Here is a 17,280-nt window from a genome sequence, read left to right on the forward strand (position 1 = left end):
TTCTGAGGATCATTTTAAAGCTTCCAAAATGCTGCTGCTGCTGCTGCTTCTTGCTTAGCAAATGAAGAATATATAAATGAAGTAATAGGCTGAATCCTGAAAAGAAAGTGTTAATCAACCATGAATAGATGCTTCGGTCTCATCCTCTCCAAATGCAGATGATACCATAACTCTCCCTTCTTTTGCTGAAAAATGCCAAAAATTCGAGTGTGATAATAGAACAAACGAAAACTGAGTACCATACATGATGTCAAATGTTCAGTGCTTTCACTTCAGTTTTCTTCCATTTTTAACTGCCAGCTTCCTAGTTTATCTTTTACCTTTTTGGAAGGGGAAGGGAGAGAGGTCTAAATATTGTATTGTAAGTGTTGACAAACAGTTTAAATAGACAGAAATAAGTAGCGGATAAGTGAGTAATAGTTGTGGATCCAATAAAATGTGTGGATAAAAAATGGTTTGACCGTTCATAAAGGTTTACTAGCCAAATATAGGCTAAATACCATGATGAGCATGGCAGTGTGAATGGATTACATATCAGAAACCCAAAATGAGACAAATTTAAACAAAATTACAAAAAAGTACCTGAAGAGCAAAAATACGATCTTCTGCTGTATCCTTCACCGTCAGCCACAAAACTGAAACAGGACATGTCTGCCCAATTCGGTGTGCTCCCTCAATGGCTTGATCTTCAGTGGTTGAGTTCCACCACAGGTCCATGAGGAGGACATGACAAGCAGCAACCATGTTCAGTCCAAGACTTGCAGCTTTCAGAGACATTATCATAACTGTAACCTCGCATAAAATTGCACAGTTTAGTCCTTTGAAATACAAACCATGAGTTGCTTATACAATAGACAAATAGTCCAACAAACCTCGGGAATGGTATTGAATTCTTTCACGGCTTTGTCTCTGGCACCAACAGACATTGTTCCATAATGTCTCCTGTATCGAATGGTAAGAGTCCTTCAAACAAGATTCGAGCAAATCCAACATCCTTGTCCATTGTGAGAAAACAATAGCTCTCTCTCCCACTACCTTAACCAAAGTGTGAGAACATCCACTCTCGTCTGGACTTTCATTAGCTTTCCCAGGTAAATTTTCTGAACAAGAAGCTCCAACTGAGAATTCTGAGGAACCTGTTCTAAAGGCACAATCCTGAGGTTTAGACAAGGATAGCAGGACCTCAAGAGCAGCCTTAATCTTTGAGGAATCAAATGGATCAAAGGACAAGGCTCAGACACCTGAGCTTCTTCTGAACCAGAACCGTTAATATGAGCCTTGCTGAACCCATCAACAGATAAAGCAGTCCGTAGTGATGTTACAGAAAACACAGACGATATATCAAGACGAGTTTTGCAAGTCTTGGTGGGACACTGAGTATCATCACCTGTTACATGCCCACTTATGCACTGATTACAAAAGACATGTCCAGACTGTTACAACAGCATCTTCCGGTGGATCCTGCAATTTATTAGCAAAAGATATGTCAAGAAAGAGATAATGGTGGATACTGAGAGTTCTCTGGAAGGATATAGAGAAGTAAAATTGTAACAGCAAAATTTTAACAGAGCAGCTCCCAGAACATATAACAATTTGAAACGCAAGGATCAATAAATTGCAAAATGGACAACTATTACGCCACCATAATTATATACCAGTCAGAATGCTCAAACAAAATAACAAGCATTAAGAAGCACACTTAATCATTGTAATCTAAAGGACATAACCAGTACCAAGGCAGAAGATTTAGATGAGTGGGTACTCTGTATCTTCCTGGAGAGAGAAGTACAGGACTACACGAGACATTTTGCCTGTATTTTTCCCAGGAGGACGACGTCATCTTAAGATTTGTATCTTCTGTTCTTAACATCGACTGCAATGTTCAAAAATGAGAATAAGTTCAAATTCCTACAAGTTCCTAAGAAACTTGAAGAGAGAAATAGACAACCTATAGAACCCCCACAACACTTTGTTGTTGTCATGGCTTACAGAATCACATTTTTTCTGTTGCAAATGCTGATATGTAATTGTGACCTAAATTGCTACTTGTGACGAACAGGGATAATATTCACAATCTAAGCAGTAATAAACCCATTATATCAATCTATCATGGCAAAATATCAATAATCTACAGATAATTAGAAACCAGACTACATGAGATGCATCACCCAAGGTTTATGTGAACCATGGGAGGACCCCCCACCCCAAAGAAAAAGAGAGAAAAATGCTGAGAGAGAGGGGGGGGCAGGATTAATGACTAGAGGAATGATGTTATTCGTTGAGGAACAAGCATCAAAAATAATGAAAACACAACACCCACAGCAACATCTTAATTAGAGAAACATGTTAAATATCAGAAAATGGGTTTTGAGGACAATCTCTAAATAAGCACTTACACTGCATATTCCACAAATTGCCAAAGAGGCTTCCAAACAATTCAGAAGGCAAACTAGTTTCTCACAAGGAAGCTTCTTCGCCATCTCAATGCAGGCAGTCATTTTTGAATTATTACTGAATCCTGTAACAAGAAGAGGGTGGTCACAAGCTCGTCGAAGCTGCAAAAGCATCAATAATATGTTGACATAATTTTTTTTCACAGTTTCAGTAGCAGCATATTCCTAGTATACAACAAAAGATGTTAAACAATAAAAAATAGCAGATCAACCAAAACATTTTCAAGCAATATTGCCTTATATTTAAAACATACCGCAAATTGAGCACGTGAATCCGCCTCAAGGCTGAAATAGAAACGTCGCTCCTCCTTTGAAATATCAACCAAATTCCTTTTTTTTTTTTTCTTTTTTTGGGTGGGGTGGGGGGGTGAGGTTGATAATTGGTAATAAGAGTACCTAGATGAAACAATACCACAAAAATATCATTAAGATCCTGCAGGATGCTCATACAGTTTAATATGCCGTAGTACAAAGAGTGCTGAAGTGATACAAAAAGCTTAAAGGGGGCGCTAGCTATTGAGATATAGTTATTTTTCAATAAGTCTACTCTAAATATTTCAAACAGACAGTATGATTTCAAAGGTGAAGTTACCAATAGAGCCTGCTAAGCCACAATAGAGCCTGCTAAGCCACAAAAGGCATGAACTTGAATTTGTTAAACAGGTAAATGAGTTCAGTTATAATAACACATATGTTTTATATCGTCCAATTGGTTAATTTCAAGACTGAAAACCAATCGGGTAAACATGATGTGCATTTCTCAGGTCATAGAAACAAAGATAGACGTTAACAAGGCCATTGCTGCATTAATATACTATAAAAGAGTGACTGAGCTTTATCATTATAGATTCCAAGCAGAGCACCATCCAGGGTCCAGAGTAGACCAATTCTAACCGTGTATTCAACTTATTAACATACACATCAAAAAAAAAAAAAAATTACACGTTGTATAAATCAACTCTTGCAACAACCACGCTAGTATTCATTGCTTATAGAGAAGCAAAACCTTATTTCTCACCTTTGGTTCAACACAACATTATAGTCTTTAGTATTGGTTGTAGCTTTTTGTACCCAACCTTTGGGTTCTATGAATTGGCACCTTTAGCATAGAGCAAAAGAACTCAAACACAGCAGATGGGTCATATCAGAGAAATCTGAAGTAGCTATAAAGATCATCAATTGCATTCTGGGTAGGTGTCCCTGATAAGCACAACCTACGTTTAGCACAAAGTCCCCAAGAAGCCCTAACTGTCTGAGTTCTATGATTCTTAATGCTTTGAGCCTCATCGAGTACAACCCCACACCATCTAACCTTAGCAAGGGGGCCAGATATAGCTACAAGTAACCCATTGTCAATGCCTTTCTTACCCTTTCTACTCTTTGAGAATTTTTTAGTTTCAGCGTAGTTCCTTTTTCTATAGATTCGGATTCAATTTCATCTTCCTCTTAATTAACAAGAGGCTGCTTTGGCACCTCCATGCTCACAATTGAATATGTCGTAAGCACAACGTCGTACTTCGCCAGCTGAAGAGGATCCTTAGTACGGTTGCTTCCACCTTTGTTACTTTATTGCGCAACTCATCATACCACTGCCAAATAACACTTGTCGGACACATACTATAAGTGTTCTGGCAGGTGGCCTACCCTTTGCTTGCATATATGTCTTACCACCGGTGGTGGCGTATCCATCAACTTTGGCTTCTTGCTTTGGTTGATGGATCTCAGACACTCCATCCTCTTCATCCAGATTCAATGTCTCTGTCTTGCATTGTTCTTTGTTCACTTTAGATGCTTTGGAAGTTGGAGACCTTTCCTTCAATATAAGAGCAATTTTTGATATGGTTTTTCCAAGTCCCTGCCAAACTAGTAGCACAAAACATATGAAGATCGTCACGTAGCAATGATTGGGAATTACCACCTTAAAGAATAACACCCATAAGTCAACCTGATCATCAGCTAGAAACCAGAAGAACATGACACGCCTGTCTCCTTGTTGACCATCCATGATAAAGCAATTTGCTGTCCAGAAAAGCAATTACCATTAGAAGGTGTTGAAAACACGTATAACTTCAAAGGAAACAACACTTGTTATCAAGAAATAAGCAAACACCTGTATTTCCTTTTCCATATTTTTAAAATGGACATGTTTGAAAATGGTTCTACCGAAATGTCAAAACAAACATAATTCCAAAAGGATTTGGAGTTTATAAAGTGATCCAGGGACTTAGTTAAAAATATACTAATCCTTTCCATGTGACAGTCCCCCCAAAAAATAAAAATCTGCATCCGGTCAAAGCTGCTACAAAGCCAACAGTCTTTAAAAAACGTCAACATTCATAATCCAGAAGGAAGAAAAGACAAGCTCTACAACATAATATGGAAATGTAAAGGGATTTTAAAGGCTATAAGAAGAAAAGGGAAAAATTAATTCTCTCATGACAACTTCCTCGACCAAAGAACCATTTTGTGCTATAGAAACAGCACAGATACATCGAATATGTATTATTCTGAATGACAAACCAGTAAAAAATTCCATACCCGGTGTCTCAACAGAGGCACAGCCAAAAGGCCATCTGGTGGAGTAGCTTCCAATTTGGGCTGTGAAAGATCCTGCCACAAGGGTAGAAGCCTTGATATGATCAATTACCATCAATACAGAAGAAAAAATAGAACTACTGGGGATATGATGACTCGTGTAATAGATTTTCACAAGAAGCTACAGAACCTAATCGGGTCATAATATGAATTACTTTCATAAACTCCTCCTCACATTTTATGCTCCATTATACTAGTTTTAAATGTCAAAAAGTAATACCATGTAAATTCCTGAAAAACAATTATTGTACTGTGGAAAAAAAGATAGGTAGCTAGCCACATAATTTCCAACAAATTACCCCACAAAATTCTCCTTTAAATTTATAAAGCCAAGTTGAGGGAACCAAAATACATTAATGAATTCAAAAGAGAAATGACGTGGCAAAAGAATTAATTCTATTCAAAAAATTGAAGTAAGATGTCAAAACACATGCTAAAAAAATACTCTCTCTGGCTCAAAATTAATCTCTTAGTCTGGTATAACACATTGTTCAGATCACAGTTGCAACAGTGTGACTCTGGGTGAAAGTAGGTCATATGCCACATCCAGGCAAGTGGTCAATTATGGAGTTGTAAATTGAGTACATTATTCAACTGAAATACAAAGTTATCATTTAAGTGCCAAAATAGAAAAGGACAAATGGTTTTCAAAATAAGAGGATTAGAAACACAAACTGATCTTCTGAAGTGGTAAAAGCAGCAAGCTAGAGGTTCCAGGTTTATCTAGCACTGATTCAGTATCTCCAGATTGGAATCTCATATCCATCTGGCCACACGCCAGGACACTGGAACACCTTCACTTAGGGAAAATACAGAAAAGCTTTTATCTTATGTGAAATTTATGAAGACCCAAAATCAACACGGATAAAGCTTCAATAATAGCTTCCAAGTCATGAATTCGTCAGTCATCCCCCCCCCCCCGGGTTCCTTGTGTATTAAAAAAAAAAAAAGAGGATTCCTGCACTTTTTTTCCACTTATACTGAGAAAGCAATCGTTCTTTAGCCCAAATTTCCATTTCTCAAAAGCACTGAGTTCATGCATGGGATTCTGCTTAAGAAAAAGAGGGGACATTGAATTTATACTGGTGTGTTGGATTTAAAAAGCGGGGAAATAAGACAAAAATAGAGTAACAGCTATTGACAACATGATACCAGCCAAAAATTAATAAATAACCACTCAATATTGAATAAACTTTTTTTTTCCCCAAAATCTCCTTTTACAGCCTAGAAAATTGTTTAATCTAAGTACAAAAACAAAAAGCAACAGACAAGAGCTTCACCCAAATGATAGACCCAGGAAGATTAAGATAATCAAAATACTAAAATATATTAATTAAAATAATTTCTGTTCCCTATTAGTTGATGGTTCCAATAGTATTCCTACTTTAAAAAGTGAGAGACAAAATAGTCCGGTCTAGCAGAAAAATAATTAAAAGAGAACTAAAGAGTACCATGGCAATTGGCACATAACAGAATCTACAAAATAAAATAGACCATAGATAATGAAGCCAATGCTGAAAAGATATCCATAACCTTTTATTCTAGGAAATTCTTTCTTCTTTTTCTAATAATCTTACTTTAGACTACCTAGTAAGAATCATTATATACTAGCAATTGTACGTATGTTGAATTGGGATACACAGCAATTAATGAAAGAGAAGGATGAATTAGTTGTTTCTCAGAAGAAAGGATATGCTACTGAAAGCCAATGATTAAACCGCCCAGCATATGTACGAGTTCTGGACAACATAAAGATGGCATGGTACAAACCAATTCCCATCAAACTCTCACAATGGTAACCAAGACATCAACATATAGCTCGATTCTTTACACAGAAATTTTCTCAAAGAATATTACCTAATATTTATAATTAGATGGATAATTACAAATTTTTTGGTACCTAAATTTAACAAAATAATAGTTTAATTATGGCTCATTAGGGACTTCACAAATATCAGTTCAGGAACCTACCCACAAAGCAACTCGATAGATGAATCGTTCGTCATTTTGCCTGAGACTTGAATGGCCCATTACTGTGTGACTTAGAGGGTCTCTTGATGTGGAAAGATGGGAAGCAGAAACCAACTTGGCACTTTCTGAAGTGGGATTTACGCACGAAGGTGCACTCATCTCCTCCAGAACACAGAGATCGGAGTCATCATCGATGTGGAAGCTTTGATCAATTGACCCTCTCTAAGACCCGTGGCAGTTGATATTTGAATGATAAGAATCATTACCGTTTGGTGTACCTTGTTCCGTCTTTAAACAACTACATTGCTGATTAGTTGAGGTGGAAGGCAGTAAGGCAGTTTGCTCTGCCGCCTGTACAATAGGACCAAAACTGTGAGCAGTTACTCTTGAATTTTGTGCGGAAGATTCAACTACTGTACGAAGAGAAAAGCAAGTTCTCTGTGATTCAAAATATATGTCATCTCTCTCATACTTAGAGATTGTTTGGTAGACCTCAAAAGTCAATTAAAATCAATTTTTTGACCGTTATTTCACTATTTCAGCCGTCATTTTTTAATTCTTCTTTCACAGGTAGAACCAACTTTATCTCTAACGGTCAAAAAATCAATTATCAAAATCTTTACCAAACAAGCACTTAATGCGGTACAAATTATGCTCGCTGGAAATGGGAGTAAGAGGACAAAGACCATTTTATGTCACCATTAGTAGACAGACCATTAGCAGCACCATAGAAATTCCTACCAACTACACCACCAATTACTTCAGAAGCTCTGGAAGCTATATCACTCAATGTAATTGATTCCCCTTTCTTCTCAATCTTTACATGACCATGTACTTCGCTGAAAACATTTGATAAGATTCTTGGAAGAGCGTGATCTGATCCACTTCTCACCATATGCATTTCACTTGATTTGGTAAATGGAATATCATTGCTACCACGTCCAAAATTTGCATTTGCCCAATGTCACTTCTAACTAGATCTGCAAAGGCCATCGTCCTTGTGAAGTCCTGAGTTGGAACCTCCATTTCATCCATTATGTTCATCATCCAATCGTCATCCCTGGATGATGATTTAAATCCTGAACTACAAGGAAAATCTGGCTTCAATGGAGCAAAATGAGATCTATTATCAAATGTAATAGATACATATCACTATTTGCAGCTAAGAAATCTGGAATATCCACCACGGGAATTTCACAACTAGACTCAGCATGAAAAGCTTCATGTGAAGACCCATTACCATCGATGATACAGGATTCCCCAATATTTGCAACAGAGGTTCCCAGATCACTTTTTTCCACAAGTTGATTGAAATATAAACCTGCAAACAGTATCAAAGGTAATCATTTCATACCAAGGATTCAGAATACATGTACACTAACCAACTATTAAAAAAAATGCAAAAGCATTACAAAAATACTAAGCATACATCACGAGCTTCGAAACTCTATAAAACAAAATATTTTCACCCCATTATGACAAGAAACAACTATATTAAATTGGCTTTGGTGAATTCAATGGAAACAATGTAGATAACTATTTATCGTAACAGGGGGAATTAAAACTCCTATCCCAACAGAACTGGTTTTGGGAAAGAAAAAAAAAAAAAACAAGGGGTGTTAAAATGAAAGGTTAAGATTGTCGAGTATCTTTCATTCAAAAAGATTCGAAAAGGACCTCTTTTCAATAAAATAGTTATTGGCTAGATGAAATCATTTTCACCACTCCCTTAAATCCATTACAGAGAAAAGAAATGCAACTAAATTTTTGACAACCAAGTCGAGACTTCTTAATTTTGGTCTACCTCCCCACTCTTCAACATATTCTGGTGGGATCACATCACCCTAGTGAATCGGAGTTTCAAGATCTAAGAGATAATACAACCACCAACCCTTAAGTCATCTTTCTCTTTACTTATCCTAAGTAGATGTCCCCAACCACTTATTAGCTTATATTCTCTTTTCTTATCTCCTCTGTTCTAATACAATCATAAGCAATCATACACCCATCTTAATATCAAAATTTTTGTTATGGATATTTTAGCTTATAATACCCTTAAATACAATGTCATAAAGCATAGCTATTCTTGTAACCTTACTTTTAACATCACTCGTAACTTACTATTCCATAAAATCTCTATTTTACACTTCTTCATTTTGTCCATCTTGCTCCAGTTGTATGCATTGCATCCTTCTCAAGGTGTTCTTCCTTGTTAATATCAAACCTAAATACCTAAAACACTCACTATTTGGGATATGATTCATGATTGCAAAAATCTACAATAATCCTTTTTTGACAATAAAAAAAATGCCATCAACAAATAAAGACACCAAGAATCCTTGTCTTTAATGTGCCTAATCTCATGCATGACTAAATATGAATTTAAGGTAGGATAGGTATCTGATGCAAGCCAGGCTATAGCCATAAGAAAAATGCCATAACATAAGGCCCAGTTTCCCATATTATTTCGTCCCCATATCACTCCCAACACTTTAAAGAAAATTGGATAAACAAAGCAAATATTGAAAATGTAAAGGAACACAAATGAAATTCGTCAACCATATCCCACAATTGCTTACCAACCTTGTGAGGTTTCATTTGACGATGAATCCTCCAGCCTGGCCTGCAAATTAGAAAAGTATAAAAATCAAGCATCAATAGAGATGAAATAATAACAACTAGTTAACATCATAGTCAGGACTCGGAAGGTTATTCAATATTTTATGCATATATTTCCATATAAATGTTGGAAGGAGGGAAGAGGGAATATGTGTTGGGAGGGGATGTCCGCAAGTATACTTCATTTCCCTTTTTCCCTCTTTTTCTATCCTTGTTTATTAGTCAGTGCATCCCTGATTTACTCTTAACTCAATATGTTAAAAAATGTTGCAGATTTAAATTAGTAATCTCTTTCCAAGTAAATCTTCCCTCTCCTGTAAATAAAGTACTCAGTGATCCAAATCACAACCAACACCCAATATTCACTTCAATGAATCGATTTTTGAAAAGGTCGCACATAATTCCAATTTTTTCATACTCACTGAATCAGGTGAATTCGGACCATAAAATATGGAATAGACTCAAAAAAAAACCAAACAAGTATTTCACAAGCTATATGCCATCAAGATCACCCACTTGTAAAATTCCAATGCGAAACAAAAGCAGATCAGAACAAATCACTGCGCAATCACATCAATCTAAACTCGGTCATATTCCAATCCCACAAAGTCATATTCCAATCCCACAAAATCAGTCAATTTAAACTAATTAAACATCCCGACAATCCAGAAGTTAAAATCTAACAAGTAAAAAAAAAAAAAAAACGAAAAAAAATCTTAATTTTATAAAAACATCTAACCTGTGAAGGTCCTGAAGGATCCTGTTCAGGAGGGCCAGCCATGAGATTCCAGAAAGAGTCGAGATCGAGGTATACGTCATCGCAAATATCGTCCATCTGAAACAATTCCTCCATTATCATCTGTCTCGGTCATCATCATTTCAATCTTCTTATCCTTACCCAAATTTTACCATGCAAAACAGCAGGAGAAAAAAAAAACTAATTTTCTCAATTCAATCGAAGTTCTATTCTTCCATCTATACGTACAGAAACAATTGCGTGGAATTTAGCAAGAAGGTTCTCTGCAATTTCCGTGATAAATTTTTGGAATCCCGAAAGGAAAATGGGAAAAATATCTGGGAGGGACGCGAGTTAGATAAAAATGTGGGAGTAGGGTAAGAAATTATACAATTTCTAGTAAATCCCTATAATTTTTACTGTAAAACTGGAAAATAGTAGGAAAAGAAGAAGACAAGGGGCTTAGATAATGTGCCAGCGTGGTCAGTTTTACATTCTTTTTTGTTTTTGATCGGTATCAGTTTTACGTTCTTATTAGTAAGATAGGAAAAGGTTGGGAAACTCACCATTCTAATGCACATTATAGTATATAAAGGCCTCGTTAAAGAAGGAAAACGCGGTGTGATCAACTATTTTTTTTTTTTTACTATACATTTCGACTTAAAAGGGTTGTTTAACAAAAAGATTTTCTTCAAATTTAATAAAATTGTAGATTTCACAGAATGTATAATTAGAAATGAAGTTGGACTTGTCCAAAATTTGATAAAACTTTAATAAAGTATAATCAAATAAGCAATGCATAAATAGAAAATAAGTTAAAAGTACTTTTTTGAAAAACGATTGCTTTGAAGGGGCAAATATTTTGAAAGCATTTAATTGGTTGTGGATATAGATATAAATGTCAGCATGTCTCCTATTATATCGATCAATCATTTAATGAATATTTGGATCAAAGGTAATAATCTCACCAGGTGGGTTATATTAATCTTTCTTGGGTCCTTTCTTTTCAGAACTATGAATATTACAGCTTATTGAATTGACAATAGCTGAGCAGTTGAAGATGTTTTTAGTAGATTCCTTAGTCAAAAATGCATGGCAAATTGTTATAGCAGCATCATCATAATTTTTTTATCATTTATTCATTGCGAGGCGCTGTTGGTGCTCTGATCCAGGATTCAGGCATTTCTTCCACAAGTTTGAATAGTTTGCCTCATGGTATCATTGAAGCAAGGTCAGACCTAGAGTTAAAGTCCCTATCCCTATGGAAAAAAAGTAGTTCTAATTCGAAGGTAAAAAATGTACAGCCACTTGAAGCCACAGAATTTTTCCAGACAACTCACAATGGATGTGGGTGGGTGATATTTTTTATCATACATGGGACCCACACGTGTCTATTCGGACAAAAGGAAATTTCCAAAAATGAATCCCCCCTAGTATTTGGTCGCTTCTCCTTTCTTCAATTTTCAAGTTAATGTTAAAAGATCCCATAATTTGCTAGCCCTACCAGTTGGGATTAAACAAAAGAAAAATTTTGATGCAATTGTTAAAAAGGTGTTTGAGGACGAGAGATTTATGATATGCATTGTAGGAATTGGTTCAAATAATTAACCAAAAATTGAAAAATGAAAAGGTGTGTAAAAGTGAAAAATGAAAATGTGTGATTACGTGTCAACTTCGACCAAATATTCGGACTTCATCCAATGGTCAAATTACAAAAGTAAATAGACCAACTTATTCTACTCGTCGAGTAGATCGTCGTGGTATATTTGGAATCTCGAAACCAATTCCGAATGAATGAGAAATTGGGGACCAAAGTTGAAAGAAATGAAGTGTTGCAACTTTTCAAAAGGATGCAGGTTTTGGTCAAGTGTTGCAACTTTTTGAAAGGATGCATGTTTTTGCCCACAATCCTTCATTTGCATCCTTTCTACATTTATAAATAGAACTCTATGGATATGATTTTGGGTACACTAATTGCAATGAGCATTCACTCTCTTCTTATAATTCTCTACTTTCTAATTCCATAGCATTTTCATGCATTTCCTTGATAGAGAGGGAATTCCGTTTGAGTTCGCTGGTCGAAATCACTTGGAGTGCTCCTATGACTTGACGTGGTCGTTGTATCTTGGGAGATGATTTTCGAAAAATCATTAGCACCGATGCGGGGCAAATTCATCTTAAGGACCAAGTGTCAAACACTTGCCTCAACCAAAAATTCATCACTTGTATCTTTCTTCCTTCATTTTCCGATTTCTCTTAATTATGGTTTGATTTCAAAAACTAATTAACATTATTTACATGTTTGTTCTGCTAGATTTGATTTAAAGAATAACTTGCTTTCGTTCAAGAATCGAAAGAGATGAATCCATATTCATGCATTCGGATTCGGTAACTATTATTGTTTTGCTTCTGAAATTCTATTTCGGTAAGTCGAAATTACATTTTGATTTTACGCAAATAAAGGGTATGCTTTTGTGAATATAATATGCACATAATCGGTATATTCCCCAACAATCTTAAGATGAATTTTGTGTTCGTTGTGCATTGTATATTCTGTTTCGAATCTACCAATTGTACTACTCACTAAAGGGAACAAATTGGGTTCTATTCAAAAACTGCAATTTGAAATTCTGCTATATTTGTATCATAAAATGGAAATAAAATCCGAATTGGTGCGTGTATGGAAACCAATATTATGTGAAAATACGAATGGAGACGTTTGAAGATAACTGTAATTATAGAGTTTTCTTCATCTTTGCATATGCATTTTTCCTTAAGCATGTGCAGATTTCTGCATGCATCTGGTAATATATTTCATGAAAATATTCAAAAAGACAGATGCCATGTGTGATTATAAATATTTGGAAAGACAGATGGCATGTGTGACTATAATTAAATGCATATGTTGTTATAATTTGAACTAATGGATTTACGCTTGATATTCTGTCATACTTTGAACATTCTAGTTTGTGAAATTTTTCTGCTAGCCTCAAAAAATATGATGTTTCTGTACAATGTCCATCTTGGGAACTTGTGAGTGACCATTTTCTTCTACGTGAGATTGCAATATCTCTTATAATATAGAAATAAACATTCCTATAAATGGAATAAACTTATACAATGGATGTATAAATGTTTGGAATATAAGTTGTTATTCCTTCACTTTGGTCATGATGAATTGGATATTGTTAAAAATAACTCGAGTCCAATGATGAATGGATGGAAATAAGGAAATTATTCCTAACATATAAGGATGCCAATTATTTGATGAAAATATATGAACTTTCATGACGATTCCTTTGATTGAAATATGATAATGGTATGGTAAATTAGTTGGTTAAAATTTCATATCTTATTGAAATTATACTAACTTTGACTATGATGATAGCCTCAATTAATTTGATAAAATTAAGTGAGATGACTTTTGTGCCAGTTATATTTGCATAAAGTATGACAATTTGTAATTTGTTCTAGTAGAAATTGTTACGAAAATATTAAGACATGAAAGTGCTTTGCAGAGCACAAACTGTGCCTAAAGTTAGCAATGGTGCTGAATTTCCTTTAAATCTGGAAAAATTTGAATGTGATGATTTAGTTAAATTTCTGACTTCAATAAAATAAAATGGGATAATTTATATTTGCATAAGAATATGACAAAATTTAATTTGTCCTAATTTGATTACTTGGAATTGGTGGAAAAATTATGTAGAATATTATGAAATATTCTATGATCAATTTAATGAAAAGGTGCGTCATTTCATATGAAAAATCATGACTTTTGATATAATTATTTTTCAATGAGTTTGTCTCTTCATAGAGATTAATTCAAGAGGTGTGTCCTTTTATAGGATTGTGTCTTTTGAGAACCCAACTTCTCAACCTATGGTTGATTCGTTTGTTCAAGTTTGAATATGGTTAATAAGGTGAATATGTACCTTGTTATTTGACATGAAATGAAACTATCATGTGAAATGTCACAAATGTGATAAGTTACATATGTTTGGAAAAGTTGCAATTCTTGTGAATCAAGATGATTAGCCCTCTTCAACGTTGAAATTGATTTCAATCGTGAGACCAATTAAATTGGTTTATACTTGAAAAGCATTGTTGGTCCATATGATGGCCTTGATTTAATTTGGATGATCAAATTAAAATAATTGGATTGAAATAAATTGTGAGTCGACGACCAATATTTTGAAAGTACTTAGACTTTTACGAAATACTTGATACGAATATTATCTAAGAGATAAATGAATTGAACTATGAAAGAGTTGATGAACTCTAAGTTCAAGTATAACCTAAGAATGTGGGGGGGGGGGGGTTAAACTTAATGCTTGTGAACTTGGAATAGAAAGTTCAAAACTTGTGGATGCAACATTACTAGATTGCATATGTATTCCTAATTGAGGAATTGTGGGGGGTAACTCAGTTTAACAGTTACATTTTCTTTTATCTCATAATCATAGAAAGATATCTATGAAGGTAAAAAGATAGAAAATCCTTATACTAATTATAAGAATGATATACACTAAGTTTAAAGTGGATTAAATGGGTAGAAGCCGATTATGGCGTTTGTTTAGACATGCAAGAACAATTGGAATATATGAAGAATATTCATAAAGTTCAAATGCATGGTAATATTTCAATGATGATATTGAATACTCATGACTCTGAAATCCACTAGTAAACATTGTTGACTAGTGTAATAATTAGATAGAAATCCTTCAATCTTATTTGGAATTGATAAAGTTTTAGATAAAGCCAATAAGAAGCATGTAGCTTCATGAAATGAATTTTTGGTGGTGACAATTTGTATCTATTAAATGAAATCGATCGTTTGCTAGCAATAATTGATAAGATACTAAGTCACATGTAATGGTAGGTCTAGACGTATAAGTCATAGACATAATACCATTAAGCAGTTGATCTCAATGGTGTAAACTCATGGTACCTTTAAAAGAGATTTACTAAAAGAGATCAAGAAGACTGCATATCGAAGGGAGTGGGATTGAAGCCTACTACGTTAGAGTCCTTGTAATGGTAACCCTACCTTGTTGGCTGGAGATTCCAATATCTTAGTTCAAAGGGACAACTAAGTTATAAGGATTCCACGAAGCACTTAGGAAAATAATTTCCTAACTCATTCCTATGATATTAAAGTGTTTTCTGCAGAGTTGCAAGATATTAAAATAATCTTTTAATAATTCCTATATCTTGATTAAGTCAAGTGGAGTCGGGCAGAATACTATTAATAGGATGTCACCTGTGTGACTGTGAAGTGTGGCCACTTCAATGAGAATTATTCAAGGCTTAAATTCTCTAAACACTCGCAGAACCAAGAAGGGTTCAGGGCCAAAATGAACTAAATCATGAGAACCATGAACAGTTTAGGGAAGACATTGTGTAAGTATCGTTGTCTTGGCTTACATTAAAAGCTAAATGGTTCAAGACATCACATTCACCAATTAGCCGAGTAAGTCCGATGGTATTTCACTAAGGGAGGTTCAAGGTCAGAAGCTACCTTCCCTGATGTAGTGTTTTTTCGCACCCTCTCTACATTGCATCATATTTTCGCATTTGCATATGCGTACCCAATTTCCATTCATGTGGACGATTGTAGGAATTGGTTCAAATAATTAACCAAAAATTGAAAAATGAAAATGTGTGTAAAAGTGAAAAATGAAAAGGTGTGACTACGGGTCGACTTCGACCAAATATTCGGACTTGATCCGATGGTCAAATTATAAAAGTAAATAGACCAACTTATTCTACTCGTCGAGTAGATCTTGGGATCTCGAAATCAATTCCAGATGAATGAAAAATTGATGACCAAAGTTGAAAGAAATAAAATGTTACAACTTTTCAAAATGATGCAGATTTTAGCCAAGTGTTGCAATTTTTTGAAATGATGCATGTTTTTACCCACACTTCTTCATCTACACCCTTTCTATATCTATAAATAAAACCCCATGGACATGGTTTTGGGTACACCAATTGCATTGAACATTCATTCTCTTCTTGCAATTCTCTCATTTCTAATTCCATAGCATTTTCATGCATTTCCTTGGAAGAAAGGGAATTCCGCTCAAGTTCGCTGGTCGAGGTCATTTGGAGTGCTCCTATGGCTTGACGTGGTCGTTGTATCTTGGGAGATGATTGTTGAAAAATCATTAGCACCGATGCAGGGCAAATTCATCTTAAGGACCAAGTGTCAAACACTTGCCTCAACCAAAAATTCATCACTTGCATCTTTCTTCCTTCATTTTTCTGATTTTTCTTAATTATGGTTTGATTTCAGAAACTAATTAACATTATTTACATGTTTGTTCTGCGAGATTTGATTCAAAAAATAACTTGCTTTCGTTCAAGAATCAAAAGAGATGAATCCATATTCTTGCATTCGGATTCGATAACTATTATTGTTTTGCTTTTGAAATTCTATTTCGATAAGTCGAAATTACATTTTGATTTCACGCAAATAAATGGTATAATTTTGTGAATATAATATGCACATAATCGGTGTATTCCCCAACATGTGTTACCATTTTAATTGTACTAATCCATTGCCTCATTCCATTTAATTCCATTTCTTTCTGAGAATTTTACAATTATTTTGTTCCATTACTATGGTAATGTGGATGGGTGGTGGAACTTGGAATGGAAGCCTTGTTTGACTCACATTCTTCCCAAAATATATATTTTTTTATTTTCTTTTTACCCACACATTATTCATTAAAATAATATTATACGTAAATAAATAAAAAATTATTTATCAAGTATACAGTTCCCATCAATCTACTATTCTAAAAATGCATTATTTCATAAAAATGGGTTCAAACCCCCTCGGAGTAAAGGTGCAATGCATAGAGTTGTTCGCCGACTGGCAATTAACGGTTCAGTTTCTTG

General features: G+C 34.8%; 1 pseudogene; it reads right to left on the reverse strand.

Moving 5' to 3' along the window:
* Nucleotides 1-14: 14 nt before the first annotated feature.
* Nucleotides 15-8,054, reverse strand: LOC111400693 (annotated as a pseudogene).
* Nucleotides 8,055-17,280: the final 9,226 nt, after the last annotated feature.

The sequence above is a fragment of the Olea europaea genome, chromosome 10 (genome assembly GCF_002742605.1).
Source record: "Olea europaea var. sylvestris chromosome 10, O_europaea_v1, whole genome shotgun sequence".
In the NCBI taxonomy this organism is placed as follows: domain Eukaryota; kingdom Viridiplantae; phylum Streptophyta; class Magnoliopsida; order Lamiales; family Oleaceae; genus Olea; species Olea europaea.